The sequence below is a fragment of the Canis lupus genome, chromosome 15 (genome assembly GCF_011100685.1).
Source record: "Canis lupus familiaris isolate Mischka breed German Shepherd chromosome 15, alternate assembly UU_Cfam_GSD_1.0, whole genome shotgun sequence".
In the NCBI taxonomy this organism is placed as follows: domain Eukaryota; kingdom Metazoa; phylum Chordata; class Mammalia; order Carnivora; family Canidae; genus Canis; species Canis lupus.
This window is the reverse complement of record NC_049236.1, coordinates 46,085,942-46,106,403: the sequence shown is the minus strand read 5'-3', so window position 1 is coordinate 46,106,403 and position 20,462 is coordinate 46,085,942. Positions and strand designations below refer to the sequence as shown.

Genomic DNA, 20,462 nt, shown 5'->3' with positions numbered 1-20,462 from the left:
GACTCATTTTAGACAGAAGGACACCTACAGCCTGAAAATAAAAGGTTGGAGAACCATTTACCATTCGAATGGTTCTCAAAAGAAAGCAGGGGTAGCCATCCTTATATCAGATAAACTAAAATTTACCCCGAAGACTGTAGTGAGAGATGAAGAGGGACACTATATCATACTTAAAGGATCTATTCAACAAGAGGACTTAACAATCCTGAATATATATGCCCCGAATGTGGGAGCAGCCAAATATATCAATCAATTATTAACCAAAGTGAAGAAATACTTAGATAATAATACACTTATACTTGGTGACTTCAATCTAGCTCTTTCTATACTCGATAGGTCTTCTAAGCACATCTCCAAAGAAACGAGAGCTTTAAATGATACACTGGACCAGATGGATTTCACAGATATTTACAGAACTTTACATCCAAACTCAACTGAATACACATTCTTCTCAAGCGCACATGGAACTTTCTCCAGAATAGACCACATATTGGGTCACAAATCGGGTCTGAACCGATACCAAAAGATTGGGATCGTCCCCTGCATATTCTCAGACCATAATGCCTTGAAATTAGAACTAAATCACAACAAGAAGTTTGGAAGGACCTCAAACACATGGAGGTTAAGGACCATCCTGCTAAAGGATGAAAGGGTCAACCAGGAAATTAAGGAAGAATTAAAAAGATTCATGGAAACTAATGAGAATGAAGATACAACCATTCAAAATCTTTGGGATGCAGCAAAAGCAGTCCTAAGGCGGAAATACATCACAATACAAGCATCCATTCAAAAACTGGAAAGAACTCAAATACAAAAGCTAACCTTACACATAAAGGAGCTAGAGAAAAAACAGCAAATAGATCCTACACCCAAGAGAAGAAGGGAGTTAATAAAGATTCGAGCAGAACTCAACGAAATTGAGACCAGAAGAACTGTGGAACAGATCAACAGAACCAGGAGTTGGTTCTTTGAAAGAATTAATAAGATAGATAAACCATTAGCCAGCCTTATTAAAAAGAAGAGAGAGAAGACTCAAATTAATAAAATCATGAATGAGAAAGGAGAGATCACTACCAACACCAAGGAAATACAAATGATTTTAAAAACATATTATGAACAGCTATACGCCAATAAATTAGGCAATCTAGAAGAAATGGACGCATTCCTGGAAAGCCACAAACTACCAAAACTGGAACAGGAAGAAATAGAAAACCTGAACAGGCCAATAACCAGGGAGGAAATTGAAGCAGTCATCAAAAACCTCCCAAGACACAAGAGTCCAGGGCCAGATGGCTTCCCAGGGGAATTTTATCAAACATTTAAAGAAGAAACCATACCTATTCTCCTAAAGCTGTTTGGAAAGATAGAAAGAGATGGAGTACTTTCAAATTCGTTCTATGAGGCCAGCATCACCTTAATTCCAAAACCAGACAAAGACTCCACCAAAAAGGAGAATTACAGACCAATATCCCTGATGAACATGGATGCAGAAATTCTCAACAAGATACTGGCCAATAGGATCCAACAGTACATTAAGAAAATTATTCACCATGACCAAGTAGGATTTATCCCTGGGACACAAGGCTGGTTCAACACCCGTAAAACAATCAATGTGATTCATCATATCAGCAAGAGAAAAACCAAGAACCATATGATCCTCTCATTAGATGCAGAGAAAGCATTTGACAAAATACAGCATCCATTTCTGATCAAAACTCTTCAGAGTGTAGGGATAGAGGGAACATTCCTCGACATCTTAAAAGCCATCTACGAAAAGCCCACAGCAAATATCATTCTCAATGGGGAAGCACTGGGAGCCTTTCCCCTAAGATCAGGAACAAGACAGGGATGTCCACTCTCACCACTGCTGTTCAACATAGTACTGGAAGTCCTAGCCTCAGCAATCAGACAACAAAAAGACATTAAAGGCATTCAAATTGGCAAAGAAGAAGTCAAACTCTCCCTCTTCGCCGATGACGTGATACTCTACATAGAAAACCCAAAGTCTCCACCCTAAGATTGCTAGAACTCGTACAGCAATTCGGTAGCGTGGCAGGATACAAAATCAATGCCAAGAAATCAATGGCATTTCTATACACTAACAATGAGACTGAAGAAAGAGAAATTAAGGAGTCAATCCCATTTACAATTGCACCCAAAAGCATAAGATACCTAGGAATAAACCTCACCAAAGAGGTAAAAGATCTATACCCTCAAAACTATAGAACACTTCTGAAAGAAATTGAGGAAGACACAAAGAGGTGGAAAAATATTCCATGCTCATGGATTGGCAGAATTAATATTGTGAAAATGTCAATGTTACCCAGGGCAATATACACGTTTAATGCAATCCCTATCAAAATACCATGGACTTTCTTCAGAGAGTTAGAACAAATTATTTTAAGATTTGTGTGGAATCAGAAAAGACCCCGAATAGCCAGGGGAATTTTAAAAAAGAAAACCATATCTGGGGGCATCACAATGCCAGATTTCAGGTTGTACTACAAAGCTGTGGTCATCAAGACAGTGTGGTACTGGCACAAAAACAGACACATAGATCAGTGGAACAGAATAGAGAACCCAGAAGTGGACCCTGAACTTTATGAGCAACTAATATTCGATAAAGGAGGAAAGACTATCCATTGGAAGAAAGACAGTCTCTTCAATAAATGGTGCTGGGAAAATTGGACATCCACATGCAGAAGAATGAAACTAGACCACTCTCTTGCACCATACACAAAGATAAACTCAAAATGGATGAAAGATCTAAATGTGAGACAAGATTCCATCAAAATCCTAGAGGAGAACACAGGCAACACCCTTTTTGAACTCGGCCACAGTAACTTCTTGCAAGATACATCCACGAAGGCAAAAGAAACAAAAGCAAAAACGAACTATTGGGACTTCATCAAGATAAGAAGCTTTTGCACAGCAAAGGATACAGTCAACAAAACTCAAAGACAACCTACAGAATGGGAGAAGATATTTGCAAATGACATATCAGATAAAGGGCTAGTTTCCAAGATCTATAAAGAACTTATTAAACTCAACACCAAAGAAACAAACAATCCAATCATGAAATGGGCAAAAGACATGAAGAGAAATCTCACAGAGGAAGACATAGACATGGCCAACACGCACATGAGAAAATGCTCTGCATCACTTGCCATCAGGGAAATACAAATCAAAACCACAATGAGATACCACCTCACACCAGTGAGAATGGGGCAAATTAACAAGGCAGGAAACAACAAATGTTGGACGGATGCGGAGAAAAGGGAACCCTCTTACACTGTTGGTGGGAATGTGAACTGGTGCAGCCACTCTGGAAAACTGTGTGGAGGTTCCTCAAACAGTTAAAAATAGACCTGCCGTACGATCCAGCAATTGCACTGTTGGGGATTTACCCCAAAGATACAAATGCAATGAAACGCCGGGACACCTGCACCCCGATGTTTATAGCAGCAATGTCCACAATAGCCAAACTGTGGAAGGAGCCTCGGTGCCCATCGAAAGATGATGGATAAAGAAGATGTGGTTTATGTATACAATGGAATATTACTCAGCCATTAGAAACGACAAATACCCACCATTTGCTTCAACGTGGATGGAACTGAAGGGTATTATGCTGAGTGAAGTAAGTCAGTCGGAGAAGGACAAACATTATATGTTCTCATTCATGTGGGGAATATAAATAATAGTGAAAGGGAATATAAAGGAAGGGAGAAGAAATGTGTGGGAAATATCAGAAAGGGAGACAGAACGTAAAGACTGCTAACTCTGGGAAACGAACTAGGGGTGGTAGAAGGGGAGGAGGGCGGGGGGTGGGAGTGAATGGGTGACAGGCACTGGGGGTTATTCTGTATGTTAGTAAATTGAACACCAATAAAAAATAAATTAAAACAAACAAACAAACAAAAATTTTCCAGGCAACCAACTTATGTTTATTCTTCAGGTTGCTTATGATAGGAATGTCAATCTGAGCCTTCCAGGAGAACAGTTACCTTTCCTAAAGTGTGATTACTCTTTAAATATAAAAGCTGTTGCTATGCAGAGTCAGTGTTCAATAAATAACATTCTGTGTTAAAAAAAAAAAGATTTTATTTATTTATTCATGAGAGACACAGAGAGAGAGAGGCAAAGATGCAGGCAGAGGGAGAAGCAGGCTCCACACAGGGAGCCCGACGTGGGACTCGATCCCAGGTCTCCAGGATCAGGCCCTGGGTTGAAGGTGGCGCTAAACTGCTGAGCCACCCGGGCTGCCCAGAATAATTTTTAATAATAGTGATGATTTGTCTTTTTCTTAATTCTTTCTTACCTTTTACCCTTAAGAATGTCATTTGTTCTATGTTTTAGATACATTCTCTTTGTCAAATTAAGGAAGCTGTCTTCTATTCTTAGCTTACTAAGAGTTATAAAAGAATCAAGAATGGTCATAAAATTTTCAAGTGTATGTGTTATGTCCATCTACCAAATGGTTCTTTAATATATTAATATAGTGAATTCTGTGAATTAATTTTCTAATGATGAACCAGTCCCTATAAAAGCTCCATTTAGTTATAATGCTTTGTTCTTTTACTCTATGCTAGATTTGCTTTGTGAATATTTTGGTAAGGATTTTAAAATTCACATTTATAAGTGAAACTGGTCTATGGTAAGTATTGTGAGCTCACATGCCTAAAAGAGTCAAATTTGTTTAAAAAATTGAGTACAGTAGATGAGGTTCATAAGGAGAGAAGCAGAGATTGTGATAATAGAAAAAGGATGTTGGATCTCATGATATTTCTACTCAACATTTAAAAATGCTATTTACACAGAATCATCGGCAAGGTAGATGTGGCCCATAGAGCCCATCTAGAAGCATCTTGTATGTGTGTATGTGTTTGTCTTTTTTTTTTTTTTAATAACTAGGGACAGTTTAAATAAATAGAGATTATTGGTTTTATTGAGACAAATTTACCCATAAAACAGTCTGGGTCCTTTGCCCTTTTGGGCATGCATTTACTCTACCCCACCCCTGCCATGTGTTTAATTTATCCTATGGTTATTATCCAGTTTTGGCTTGCGGCTTTTTCTGGAACTGTGAATATTTATGTTTTCTAGGAGCATAACATTTTGTCTAGAATTTAAATTTTTCTATGTAAGTAGATATACTTTCTTTTAGAGTATGTTAGCTAGGAGCAGTTGTGCAGACTGAGAGACCCCCAGGATTGCCAGTAGGACTGTCTGGGTGTGAAAGTTGGTTCTGTGTGTGTATGTGTGTGTGTCCATTGTGGATGTTGGGAGTTACCTTAGACTCTGCTGTGCTTCCATTTTTTGCCCGCTGCTACGAACTCTGCCTAGTTAGATCTGCTGGAAGAAAATATCCTGGCCAGAAGATTTCTATAGACAGGAAGAAGGGACACAGCTGGCTCAGCATTTTTATAGGTATTTCCTTAATTTATCATCTTCTACTCTGCCTTCCACATTTGTTGATTCAGAGCTTACAGTTTCTCTCTGATGGAATCCTTAGAGATGAATGTCTCTCACAGCTGTCTTTTCCACACCTATTGTGTGTTCCAGTTTTCTCTGGTTTGGATTTTTTATCCATCTGATTTCATCTGCTTTTTATTTCCATAAGATTTCTGTTCTACTGATTATATTTTTTCTTCTTTCTAGTGCTGTTAGGGATTTATTCCTTACATATATAGATATATATTTATATTTATGGATATATATTTATTTATTTATGGAATATAAAGAATGAAAAGTAAACATATGTTTAGTCTGACCAACTGAAAGCTTTATGAGCTCAGTATAGCAATTGTTACTACTTTGTTAGAGTTCTGCTTGGTCTCTTTTCTAACAAATATACTTTTTTCCCCCTCTCTGTTGATAAGTTAATATTAGATAGAGGTTTGTTGTTGTTGTTGTTTTTAGTTAACATTACAGTATTAATGCAATATTGGTGAGAAATATTTCTTAAACATTTCTAAATCTTTAGACTCTTTTTTTTTTGAACCATGAGTTATTTGAGCATTGAAAGGTTTTATTTTTTTTTTAAAGGTTGGTTTTTATTTTAGCAAAAATTCTATGGTACTTTTGGTAGTTCCTTCAGTAAAGCCAGTCTAGAACTCAATCACTAAGTCAACTGAGAAAGGATTGATATATAACCTCTTGGAAATGGACAGTACAGGTAGATCCATTGTCTTCTCAAATGGAACATAAGTAGTGTCATGAGAGGACTGATGGATTTGGAATTTGGAGTACTGTAATTGAGTTTTGCCTTTAGCACTTACTAGCTGGTAGACCTCGAGCCAAGTCCCTTAAATTTCTGAATCTCATATGCAAGATGGCAGTGATAACATCTTCCCCGTCCCTGTCTCACAGATACTGAAAGAATGAATGTGAAAGTCCTTTAAGAAATCAAATTTAGGTAAGTGTAAGTTAACATTAAGTATTCTCAGACTTTACCAATGACTATCTTCAAAGATTAGAGTTAAAAAATGAATAGAATTCTTGACTTCTTTAGAGAGATGACAACTCGAATTCAAATGTTTATTTTTTAAGTTATTAAAATGACAATTTTCTGTATGAGGAAAAGGCAAATGCAGAATAGTAAGTTCTTTGATAAAGTAGAACAATTCATTAGATCTGGTGAAAAATAGAGTTTTTTTTTCATCAGTGTTTCACAATTATGCTTCCCAAAAGGAGCCAATTTGGAGATGTTTTCATAGAAACATCTGAATAGTGGATTAGAAATGTTTAGAATTTCCTGGTCTAAGTATTTAATTTATTTTGGCTGGTTAAGCCTTCTTTCTAAAATAGATACTTAGGACTCACCTTTCCTTGGTTAATTCCTTACAGTAACTGGTGTCAGCTGAAGACTCATTCTTTTATTCAGAATTTCCGATCTAGCCTTCTGCATGAGTTAGTCTTCAGTTTAAGAATTCTAGTAGGCAGGGAATTGTAAAAGAAAAACATTTGAAGTCAGACCATGAAAACTCAGAATTCATTTGTGCCCAGCCAATTCCCCAGGGAAAAGAATCTGGGATATATTTATTATAGAAGAAAACCAGGCATTCTAATGATCAGGATTAAGCCTTTGGAAAAAGAGAAGGATTCATTAACAAAAAGCCATTCTCCATTATCCAACCTTCCTGTGAACTGAAATTATGGAAACAAAATGCTCCAAAGGTCAAATACTGTTGAAAGTTTGTTTGTGATGGTTGCAGGGGAACGGCATTCCACAGAAGTGGAACAGAATAAGTGGTGCGGAATGGAAGACCCATGACCCTTCTGTGTTTTGGTGGCTAAACTGTTAAAAATTTAAAAACTGATTCTATTGGTTTAAATTTATTTGCTAATTTGCCAGACTCTTTGAGAAGATAATAGATTACATATGTGCACGTTAAAACGTAGACTATAACAGATTAAAGATGTGATTTAACTTAAAACACTTTAAGGTTTTTTTGAGCATCACTAGCTCTTAGTTTTTTTCTCTATGATACATTCAATGTATTGGGGGAATATTTTTTTTTTAAAAAGGAAAAATGATAGAAATACTGCTTTACTGACTGTTCAGAACAAACGCAATAATCCTTTTCGATTTCGCCCCTGCCCACACTAATCACGCCTCTATATTTCTGTTCCCATTTATAAAATTACTTGAAAGAATTGTCCATACTCATTGTCTCCAATTTCTCTTTTCCCATTCTTATTTAAGTCCACCTAATGTGAACTACCCCACATTATGTTCACGTAATGTGAACATACTAGTCATACTAGACTATGTATGACCATGAGATTCTTTTTGGTAGATACTGGTAGCCACCAAGACAGACAAATAGGGGTTTGCTATTCCTCCACCATCTTGCTACCAGGTTATAATGAAAGCTAGTCCCAGAGCAAATTCTCATGTGTATATATTAGCAATCAGGCACAAAACATATATAAAAACCTCAAATCTTTGCCCTTTTAGGTGTTCTGACCACAGCTTGTCTGGAAATGTCTTATCAAACATAACAATATCCTAGAGGTACCATTCAGACAACTAGAATTCCCTGAATTTAAAGCTGGACATGGGACCCATTAGAGATCTTCATTAGGGTGCCATCCAAAGTGCTTAGCCAGCTATTTTTATATAGAGCAGACTTCTATATCATCTTCATGCAAAACGTAAGTGAAATGTTTTAGGTATTCCACATCATGGTGACTCTAATTTCACCTGTGAAAACCCATTCGAATCTTCACAATGATTATAAGCAAGTTAATCAGAGATAAAAGTCACTGAAATGATTTTAGTGGTTTCCTTTGTAGAGTAGGCTTTATTGTTTTAGTTGCACTAGAATCAGAGAGGAATTGTTAAAACACACATTGCTAGGCCCCATCCCTAGAGTTTCTGATCCTGTTGGTATGTGGGTGCCTGGAGAATTTGCATTTCTAACAAGTACTCACATAATATTATTTTGGCCTGGGGTTCTCAATTTGAGAATCCTTGATAGTATGATTGCAAGTGTATTCATGTTCAGTATTTCTTCTTGAGTTAATTTTGATAAATTTAGAAAATGGCATATTTCATCTATGTTTAGAACCTTAATTCATTAATTTTTGATCTTGAGCTCCTCTAAAGTACATATTTAAGATTATAATTGCCCCCTTAAGTCTTACTTCATTGTCATTGTGGAAGTTTTATACATAGTATTTTTGTTGACATTTACTTCCGAGGATTTTATAATTTTCAGTATAATATTTATTTCTTCAATGATTATTTAGAAGTATAGTTTTTAATTTCTAACTATTTTTTTACAGACTTTTGTTATTGATTTCTATTTTTGTTGTGTTGCTGTCAGAGAATACTATCTATATAATATTAATCCTTTAGTAGTAGGTGAAACTTCCCTTGTGTAGCATAGGGTATGGTTAAAAGATTTCCATAGGATGGCTGGAAACATTTTAAGGCCTCTGGAATCCTCTTCTCTACTTATGTCCTCTCCTTCTGTCCATTCTCTGAGATTCTTGACCAGTGGTTCCCAAAATTTATGGTACATCACCACCACTTGGAGGAATTGTTAGATCACACATTGCTGGGCCCCACCACCAGAGTTTTAGATTCAGTAGGTCAGGTGTGGTTGAGGGATTTTGCATTTTTAAGTTTCCAGGTGATGCTGAAGTGGGTTGGTCTGGAGAAATCACACTCACAGAACTGCTGGTTCAAACTGTAACTAACATATAATCTATTTCTCATAACTTTGTTGTCTAATGCCCCCAGTTTTGACTTAAGACCCATTTCTGATCTTTGCTATCCTAACACCTCTACAAGTGTGCTGGGGTTGTTTCATGTAAGAAACTGAACTCTATTCTATAACCTAATTCTAACTTCTAATTGTTCCATTTCCTTTTTTCCAGATGTTGAGCTGTACTTCTACTGATTATTTTATTGGTTAGTAATTTCCAAACCTTATTCCACAATAGGAAGACCTGTGGAGGTTTTCAGACATACATGTTCATGACCCTCTGCCAGAGATTCTGGGGTATGAAGCTATTACGTGTGGATTTTAAATGTTCCATAATTGATTCTAATGCATAGCAAGGATCAAGATCTATTGACCATATGGGTTAATAGTTAAGGTTGCCTTTTTAGCGTTGGTTGCCTGCTCTGCCATTACTTCACTTATTTGAGAACATGTTAATATGAGATAGTGGATGTATCTCCAAGTGGAAGGCTTAGTACAGTAGAGTAGATTTTGAACTCAGGAGATAAGCTGGATATAGATGTGGAATTAAGAATTGTAAACATACAAATTAATATTGAAACTATAAGAATGAATGGCACTCTCTGGAGGGGAAAGGATGGGGAAGAAGAAAAGAGCATCAAATACTAAGCCTTGGAAAATACAAAAATGGATTGTTGGAGAAAGAAGTAATACAGTGAAGAATCATTTGTATAGGAAAACTAATGGCTTGGGAAAAATTATCAATTTAATTCATTATTGTCTTTGTAAAATCAACTCTCCGACTTCTGTCAATAGGGAAATCATGTGGCTATCTATTTGTCCAGGTTCAGAGCCATCTTTGATTCTTCATTTTTTCCAATCCTGGAGGCAAGTTCAGTGATTGAAATGACACATTTTTGTGATGTTTCTCATTCATCTCTTCCTTCCCACTTACTACTTGTTTGAGTCTTTGTATCTGCAAATCTCACTTGTCATGAAGGTCTATAACTAGTGCTCCAGCTATTTGAATCCATCATGCACATTATTGTCAGGTTCATTTTCCTAAAATGGCATTTTGATATATCTACTTCTTGCTTAAAAGTCTCAGTGGTTTTGTTGTCATTGTTAGCAATAGCCAATCTTTCTGATCTTGTATTTCTCTACTCCAGGCAAATTTATTTTTCTCACCTTTTTTCTTTTGCTATTACCTTTTCCCACTAATCTCCTCTACATTTAGTGAAATCTTATCCATCCTTCAAGACCTAGACTAAATCTCAGTTCTTGAGACCTCCTTTGGGTTCATACTCTGAAGCCAGAGTGTGTGGATTCAAGCCTCAGCTCTGTTACTTACTAATTGTGTGATCTTGGATAAATCATTTCAATTTCCTCAATTTCCTCATCTGTAAATGAGGATACTTATCTCACAGGTTGTTGTAAAAATTAAATGAGTTAATAGATATACAGTACTTAAACTATCCCCTGGCACATGATAAGCACTTTATACACATTAGACATAATGGTAGTGGTGGTGGTGGTGGTGGTGATGATGATGATGACAATGATCTAGATTTAAGTCTTCCTTGACCATCTTATATCCCTTCTCTCAACTCAGTATTTATTCACTAAGTTACTCATTTAGTAACTGGTGGAATGATGTCTTTTCTTGTGTTGGTAATTATCTTTTTAAACTATTTAAGTATCATCTCCTCTTTTAGATGCTAAACTTCTTCAGAATCAGTAAATTCGACATTTCTCTCTGTAAGAGCTTAAAAGAGCCTAGAAACATCTGCTTGCTAGTGTTTGCAGATTAAAATTAGATTGATGGTAACCAAGTGAAAAGTCCAGAAATCTAGTTAAAAAAACAGAACCAAATACCTCTTCCATTTTCCTAAAGTGAAGTTACTTGAGTAGTGTTGAGTCATATACTGATGTAAAAAATAAACATAAACCAAAATCCCATTCCAAGTATTTTTTAGTTATGTGGACTTTGAAACATATTCTTATACTCTATAAATATTCAACAATAGTCTTCATTGGCTGGAATACATAATTTCTTCCTCAGAAACAAAGTTCTTTTTTCTTTCCTTTGAGAAATACTCTTTCTGGCTACAGTTTTAAAATAATAACAAGGTTATATGGTTATGAAAGGATCTCTGTGATTATAGTTTCTAGAGTTTGGCTAGAATAGGGAAAAGGTATCAAGAAGCACTGGAAGCCAAGTACTAATGATTCTGGAATTAATTGACATGTCTGGGCTAAATTGTCTTCGGAGACAGTGGTTAAAGTAACAAAGAGGTAATAATTATTTACTCCAAAGAACTACATGCTCAGTCTTGGCAGTTTTAAAATGAATAAAATGTTCAATGTATCCTTTAGGTTTAGATTTAAGTAGAATATGAAACAGTATTCATTAAATTGAAGAGAAGAAATGTTCAAGTGAATAGGCCAAAAGCAAGTCAAATATTTAGGCTATAAATTTTGTAAATTTAAGCCAGCCAAGGCTAATGCTCATCCCCTACTTATGGCCATAAATAAGTCAGCCAACCTTGTCTGACATTAATTTTCTTTTCTAAAATAACTGTAATACATATACATTTTTTTTTCTGGAGAAGACATCTGTTGCAAACTTGCCATGTGACCTTGAGTTAATATGACTTTGGGCTTCAGTTTAACTACCTTTAAATTGGGGTTGAACTCCATAATCTCTAAGAGGCATTTCTACTCTAATATAACTAATAGTATATAACAGCATGGGCTTCCTCCCCTAATTTATTTGGATATTTGTATTTCTTTGAAGTCTCTCTAATTTGGGATTTCTTTTTTCCTTCTTTCCTCTCCCTCACTCTCCCTCCCTTCCTTTCTTCTCTCATTCACTCTCTGTCCCCCCACCCACCCAACTAATCCCTACACATATATCAATAATCTTTGTGGAAGGCACTGTGCTACGTGTTTTTCACACTATTCCATTTATTGTTCCTCATAATGCTTTTTTTAAAAAAATATTTTATTTATTCATAGGAGACATAAAGAGAGGCAGAGACATAGGCAGAGGGAGAAGCAGGCTCCCTGTGGGGAGCCAGATGTGGGACTCAATCCCAGGACCCTGGGATCATGCCCTGAGACGAAGGTAGATGCTCAACCACTGAGCCACTCATGTGCCCCGCTTTCTTCATAATTCTGTTGTTACTCTTACTTTGCAAACTAGGAAACTGAAGCTTGAATTTTGTCAGTTGTCCCATATCACAGAATCAGTAAGTGGTGAGAAGGGGTTCACATGCACCTGAGCCCATTTCCAAGTCCAGGCTTTTCTTACCTGTGCCATTGCTTTTCACCTTGTTTCCTTCTTTTCTTTCTTATTTCTGTACAGAATCACCTATAGTATTTATTTCTTTTCTTTTTGCTTTGTTTGGCTATGGCAGCAATAGTCACAAGGCTTGAAATCCTTATGTGAATGTAATTATTCCCGTTCTTTTATAACATCAACTTGATATGTTATATATTCCAGAATCATATACCTTAAACTCTAAGTAACCCCTTGGATCTCCAGAATCTCTGTTGTCTCTAAAAGTTGTTTTTCCCATTTGTCCTTGAGTTCTGCTTTTAAAGCAGGATGTTCAGCAATTTTCAATAATTTCTTTCTAAAATTCATCTTTTCCTGAAAAATCTACTTGGATCTCTCTCTTGTGTCCTCCATAAATGCCTTTGGCACACTTTCCTTAATATCTGCATTCCCTTGCTCTGTGTCTTGATATAATCCTTTATCTTTCATTTCTTAATCTTGTCCATAGTTTTTTTTTTTCACGTGCCTGTGTTATACTTTTATAGAGACTCTTCTCTCTATCATTCAATGGAAGAGAAATAAATTCACTCCCCTACCTCACATTAAAATAGAAATAGACCGACTGCAGTCTGAAAAGCTTTGACTACAATAAAATATCTTAGGTATCTTAAAATCTATTTTTAAAAGATTTTTTATTTATTCATTTTAGAGCAGGGAGAAGGAAAGAGGGAGAGAATCTTCAAGCAAACTCACCACTGAGTGCAAAGCCCCATGCGGGCCTCAATCTCACGACCCATGAAACCATGACCTGAGCCGAAACCAAGAGTTGAATGCTCAGTCACCTGAGCCACCAAAGTGCCCCCCCCCCCGCCCCTGCATTGGCACTATTCTTATTATATTCTCTCATTCTTTGGAGAATGCTCACTTATTTATGATATAGTTCTTTGTATTCCTTAGTACATATGAGGATACAAACCAATTCTACTGGATGCTGTCATGAACTGGCATCTGGCTTTGATTAAAATGATAAAGTTTGCTTATGAATAACTGACAGAAAGTAAGACTTTAGCAGACTGTCCATATTCTTATATATTTTTCTACAAGAATACTTACGCAGCATCACCAGCATACATATTGACCTCTCATAGGTAAGAACTGAATTAATACATTTATGGCAAGATAAAAAATAGCAACCTTTAAGAAATACAAATGCAAGTTTCTTCCATGAGATCTCAACTGTTATCAATTATTGTTTAATCTAGTAATGAATGCTTTTTGGAAAATTTATTACCAGAAACAAAGGTTTTCTCCCTTGAAGTATTTGTATGCTTTCTTTCATTGGCATTATATAACTCTGTGTGTTTTCCTTTTGGTCTTGACTGCCAAGAAGCTTGGGGCCAAGCATAGAGCTCAGTCACAGTAACTGTATTATCCTTGTGGTTAAGCATTTGTTTCTTTCTTCTTTTCTGGTTTCAATTTCTATTCCAACAGTATTTATGCCCAATTTTAACAAAAAGCTACATCACATTCCCTTTTTGTCTCTCTTTCAAATAGGCAATAAGCAATAATAAATAACAATGGATTTATTACTTCAGATAAAATATAATTCATTTTGATTTTTTTTCAAAGTAAAACATTTGTTTCTGGGTTCTACCTGACAGTAATTTAGAACTTGATTTGACTTTGCATTTTAATATACACCGCACACACACTTTATACAACAACCTTGTAACTAAGTCTTTAATTTCTTCCTCTTTATCAGAAAGGATGTGGTGGTTTTTCTATTTGACTCTTTTAATTAGCTATGGCCTACAGCTTTCCAAAGCCTCCCCTTTCAAATCAAAGGGGTTGGCTATTTCCTGCTGCACTTCCTAGTGCTGACATCTGGGGGTGGTGGGTGTGGGAGTGAGTCAGACAAGGTACCTCTTCCAGCAGCTCCCCTATATCTGTCTTCTTGGACCAGCCAGGAGAAAATTTGCATAGCAACCCAGTCATTTATTCTTCTCATCAGTGTGTTTCTTTAGCTAAATTATTATTCTATTTTGCCCAGTGAACCCAAAGTTCATTCACAACCTGGATATGCTTAAGATATCTCTTTGCCAGTATTCTTAAAGAAAAGGATATATATATGTGTGTGTATGTATAAGAAAAGTATATATAGTTTTTACATTTTTATTATTTTATATTATATATTATATATATTACACACATTCACATATATACTCACGCATACCTTTTCAAACAATATTAGAATTATCTAACCTTAAAAAATGTTCACTGTCTCAGTAAATTATACATTTTAATGTTTCCCACTTAAAAAGCCAAACTCTTTTTGTATATTATAAACCTATGGAAGCAAAATGGAGTAACATTTAAAATAAATTAACGAAATGCTGCTACTTATTTTTTGTATTTTTTTTATTGGAGTTCGATTTGCCAACATATAGCACCCAGTGCTCATCCCATCAAGGGCCCCCCTCAGTGCCTGTCACCCAGTCACCCCAACCCCTGCCCACCTCCCCTTCCACTACCCATTGTTCATTTCCCAGAGTTAGGAGTCTCTCATGTTCTGTCACCCTCACTGGTATTTCCCGCTCATTTCCTTTCCTTTCCCCTTTATTCCCTATCACTATTTTTATATTCCCTAAATGGATGACCATATACTGTATGTCCTTCTCCGATTGACTTACTTCACTCAGCATAATACCCTCCAGGTCCCTCCACGTCGAAGCAAATGGTGGGTATTCGTCACTTCTAATGGCTGAGGAATATTCCACTGTATCACATAGACCACATCTCCTTTATCCATTCATCTTTCGATGGACACCGAGGCTCCTTCCACAGTTTGGCTATTGTGGACATTGCTGCTAGAAACATCGGGGTGCAGGTGTCCTGGCGTTTCACTGCATCTGTATCTTTGGGGTAAATCCCCAGCAGTGCAATTGTGGGTCGTAGGGCAGATCTATTTTTCAACTCTTCGAGGAACCTCCACACAGTTTTCCAGAGTGGCTGCACCAGTTCACATTCCCACCAACAGTGCAAGAGGGTTCCCCTTTCTCCACATCCTCTCCAACATTTGTTGCTTCCTGTCTTATTAATTTTCCCCATTCACACTGGTGTGAGGTGGTATCTCATTGTGGTTCTGATTTGTATTTCCCTGATGGCAAGTGATGCGGATCATTTTCTCATGAGCTTGTTGGCCATTTCTATGTCTGTGAAATTTCTGTTCATGTCTTTTGCCCATTTCATGATTGGATTGTTTGTTTCTTTGCTGTTGAGTTTAATAAGTTCTTTATAGATCTTGGATACTAGCCCTTTATCTGATACGTCATTTGCAAATATCTTCTCCCATTCTGTAGGTTGTCTTTTAGTTTTGTTGACTGTATCCTTTGCTGTGCAAAAGCTTTTTATCTTAAAGTCCCAATAATTCATTTTTGCTTTTGTTTCCCTTGTCTTCATAGATATATCTTGCAAGAAGTTGCTGTGGCCAAGTTATAAAAGGGTGTTGCCCGTGTTCTCCTCTAGGATTTGGATGGATTCTTGTCTCACATTTAGATCTTTCATCCATTTTGAGTTTATCTTCATGTATGGTGTAAGACAATGGTCTAGTTTCATTCTTCTGCATGTGGCTGTCCAATTTTCCCTAGCACCATTTATTGAAGAGACTGTCCTTTTTCCAGTGGATAGTCTTTCCTGCTTTGCTAAATATTAGTTGACCATATAGTTGAGGGCCCATTTCTGGATTCTCTATTCTGTTTCCATTGATCTATGTGTCTGTTTCTGTGCCAGTATCACACTGTCTTGATGATCACAGCTTTGTAGTACAACCTGAGATCTGGCATTGTGATGCCCCCAGCTCTGGTTTTCTTTTTCCCCTGGCTATTCCGGGTCTTTTCTGATTCCACACAAATCGTAAGATGATTTGTTCCAACTCTCTGAAGAAAGTCCATGGTATTTTGATAGGGATTGCATCAAATGTGTAAATTGCCCTGGGTAGCATTGACATTTTCACAATATTAATTCTTCCAATCCATGAGCATGGAGTATTTTTCCATCTCTTTGTGTCTTCCTCAATTTCTTTCAGAAGTGTTCTGTAGTTTTTAGGGTATAGATCCTTTACCTCTTTGGTTAGGTTTATTCCTAGGTATCTTATGCTTTTGGGTGCAATTGTAAATGGGATTGACTCCTTAATTTCTCTTTCTTCAGTCTCATTGTTAGTGTATAGAAATGCCACTGACTTCTGGGCATTGATTTTGTATCCTGCCACAGTGCCGAACTGCTGTATGTGTTCTAGCAATCTTGGGATGGAGTCTTTTGGGTTTTCTAGGTACAGTATCATGTCATCTGCGAAGAGGGGGAGTTTGACTTCTTCTTTGCGATTTTGAATGCCTTTATTTCTTTTTGTAGCCTGTTTGCTGAGGCCAGGACTTCTAGTACTATGTTGAATAGCAGTGGTGAGAGTGGACATCCCTGTCGTGTTCCTGATCTTAGGGGAAAGGCTCCAGTGTTTCCCCATTGAGAATGATATTTGCTGTGGGCTCTTTGCAGATGGTTGAAATGCTACTCTTACAACATAGGTTAAAAAAGTCTTTTTATGATGAGCAGATACTCAAATTTGCAAAGCCTGCTTTTTTCTCCTCTTTCAGTTTTCATTGATTTCCTTTTCCATCATTTGGTTTGGTTTTCTCTTTTCCTTTCAACTGTGGGTTCTTCATCCTGTTTATATTCAGCATTGTAAAAATCTTACATGGAAATAACTTGCGTTTTGTCTTTTGTTATCAGATGTATCATTTACGCCTGTTACATGTTGGCTAATGTGTGGGCTCCCTTTCCGCTTTTCATACAGATGCTAAAGAGTCAAAAAGGTTTTGGGAACAACCTTACCTTGCATTTTGGAACAGCTTTTTTTCCCCCAGCCTGTCACTTGCATATAACCACAGTATTTCAGTAATTCCCATAAAATGTCACAACATTGAATTAGCATACTTGTCAGTAGATCTTATCCATGAAAAGAGGCTGCTGCCTGTGGTAGGACATCCTGGACTTTGGTCAAGGAGGTACTTGTACTTTCTCTCAAGATCAAATGTCTCAAGACTGCATATTTTCAGAGCACAAAAGACCCTGCCTTTTTCTTTTTCTTCTGGAGAATGGATGACTAGTTCCTTGCCCCCCTACATGGACCAATGACTCCTGCCTGGGTTCCAGGAGCTCCAGCATCCCTGCATGCTAGTGCAGAGTCCTTTACTTTTTACCTGACTTGGAAAATTATAGTTACTGATCATCTCTGAAGGGTTTGTTTGAAAAGGGCAAAGTTTCTGCTTCTAGGGGAAAAGATTCTATGGAAATCTGAATTTCCCTGACACAATAAATGCCACACTCAGAGCTCACTCTCTCCCCACTTCCCCCACCCTTTGCCTGAGCTTTCTGTTTCCACATCTGGAGCTACTTGCTGCCCTCCCACCCCAACCCCAGAATGTCTGGAGTGGAAATAGTATATGGTAGTCAAGGCTTGGAAATCTGACAAAGTGGGAGTGTGGCCAGCACCACCACTTCTAAATCAGGAATGAAAAAGACCTGAGTTACAGTTACGGTTCTGCCACAAGCTGTCTAAGTGACCTTAGGAAAATGGTTTAATTTCTGACACTCCTTTTCTTCATCTATAAAATGAGGTAAAACGGGATACATAAGAATGGAATATGCTAATGTATATGGAAGAGCTTTAAACATGGCTGGATAGTCAGAGTTTATCACTTTGCATTTGTCTGGGAAAGATGCAGTGGCAAAGTTAGATTCTTCTTCTAAGAATGGGAAGTTTGAGGCAACTCTGGGTGAGTGAGCACATGCTGGTACTTGTGAAAGTGTCTCCTTAACTGGACACCCTATCCTTTTCTATTTCTCTAAGTCATTTCTCTAAGGACATTCCTCCCCTGCCTTTGGGGTCCTGTGGGCCAAAGTCATGATGCCACATTACAGAATCACTCGGCTTTCAGAGAAGCCATATCAGCAGCTGAACCTGGGCCTGCAAAACTGTCCCTCTTTGAAGCTACTTCCATCACCTTCCACCCCATTTCATTTTAAACATTTACTTGGTGTGTTAGGTGCTAGGAGAGAAAAATTATACACATTAAACTTTTGAATCAGAGCTCACAAGTAACCCTAACCTGAAATGTGGTGAAGGCTCTAATTCTGGTAAGGACCATGTATTCTGAAAGTATGGAGGAGGAAAGATTAATTCTAAGTGATTAGCTCTGAGAAGTCTTATCAAAGACAGGGAACTTGATGGTAAGTACCTAGAAGATAGGCTTTTGGTGGGTCTATAAATGGGAATGGTTTGGATTAATTCAAAAAGAGGGGTGAATTTGAGAAGGTGGGATGCAAGACAGGGTAGGTGAGGGTAGTAGAATGTAAGTCTAGAATGTGATAAGATGAGATTGGGAGGGTAGAAGGGGCATATTCTCATATGAATGAATTTACTAGTGTAATTTCCTGAATTTACACTGACTCTTGGAAACTAAGTCACTTTAATTATACACAATTCTTATACTTCCTGTGAAACCCAATTATGATGGGATTTGATCCATGAAATCTTTTGAAGTCTGGATCAGGATTGGAAATAAACCAGTACATTTGGATTTAAATAACAGCTGAGAGTAACTGGTAATTATGGAGTTTAGTGGTATCTTATGGAATAAACAGATGCAGAGAGTGTGGCTTGTAACCTTATGAGCAGGACTCGGTTTCTGACTGTGCTTAGAAAAAGTGCCCCAACGACTATGCCAAGAGGAAGGCAAAAAGCTGCAGTTGGATACTAGTGCCTGTGACTCACAAAGTTTATGGTTAGACTTTGAAATAAGTAATAAAGGAAATCAGTCCAGAAACCTGCGACCTGAATATCTAACTAATATCATTGGGGGAGAAAGGATTTCTATGGATTTATAACTTAATTTCTTCTTGCTCAGATAGCACCACTGCAGGCTATATATTCATCAGTTATGAATGTAAAATCAGGAATAGTTAAGGACAGAAGAAATTTTCTAGTGGAAATATAAACTTCTATCTCTCATAGACCCATGAAGCCCATGGGCTGCAAGAATTTTTTTTTCCCCAGAAGTCAAGCAAATTTCCTTCTTTTCTACATACCAAACTCACAGAAAAATTCAAGCTGGATTTGGAAGCCTGGAAAGGCTCTTTTGTTTTTTATTTTTTTACTTAAAAAAAAAGATTTTATTTATTTATTCATGAGAGACACACAGAGAGAGAAAGAAGCAGAGACACAGGCAGAGGGAGAAGCAGGCTCCATGCAGGGAGCCCGACATGGGACTCGATCCTGGGTCTCCAGGATCAGGCCCTGGGCTGAAGGCAGCGCTAAACCGCTGAGCCACCTGGACTGCCCTATTTTCTTTTCTTTTTTTTTTTTTTTTACTCTTTAAAAAGGATTTTATTTATTTATTTATTTGAGAGAACACAAATGGGGAGAGGGACGATCAGGTTCCCCACTGAGTGCAGGGCCCCATGAGGGGCTCAATGTGAGGCTGAATTCTAGGTCCCTGAGATCATGACCTGAGCACAAGTCAGATGCTTAACTGACTGAGCCACCCAGGTGCCCCTGGAAAGGTTTTTTTAATGAAAACCATTTTTTTCCCTGTAGCCAAGCTTGGTTTTTGAGATGCTCAAAGTAATGACAAATATCTTGTTTATTTTCTAGATTTCCAAAGTGGTCATATGATCTGCAAAATGTAATTCCAAATTTTAGTGTCTTGGGCAGGCTTTGGCAGGGGACAGTTTGGGGAAAAAGAGAAAGGCCAGTGTTTCTGTTACCCTATGTCCTAAAGCAATCCTCAGTGTGGACATCAGGCATCCTGCTTTGAAAGCTCATGGAGACTTTGCTGTTGTCAACAAACTGATGTGGGACAGGTGACAGGTGGCCACCACAGCCAGGTCTGCCTTTATTACAGCGTCACTAACATTAGTGTCTCCACTGGTGATGT

General features: G+C 37.4%; 1 long non-coding RNA gene across 16 annotated transcripts in view; it reads right to left on the bottom strand.

Annotated features, from left to right (window-relative positions):
- The window catches only part of LOC119869365, a 61,019-nt gene that overhangs the window by 16,668 nt on the left and 23,889 nt on the right, over positions 1-20,462 (bottom strand). For 6 of the 16 annotated variants that reach the window (XR_005370848.1, XR_005370855.1, XR_005370845.1 and 3 more), the window contains one exon: positions 6,823-6,931. This is a non-coding gene — a long non-coding RNA (uncharacterized LOC119869365). Of the gene's footprint in view, positions 1-5,290; positions 5,383-6,278; positions 6,373-6,822; positions 6,932-20,462 lie in introns of all 16 variants that reach the window. The other 10 variants (XR_005370843.1, XR_005370849.1, XR_005370850.1 and 7 more) reach the window with 3 other exon arrangements.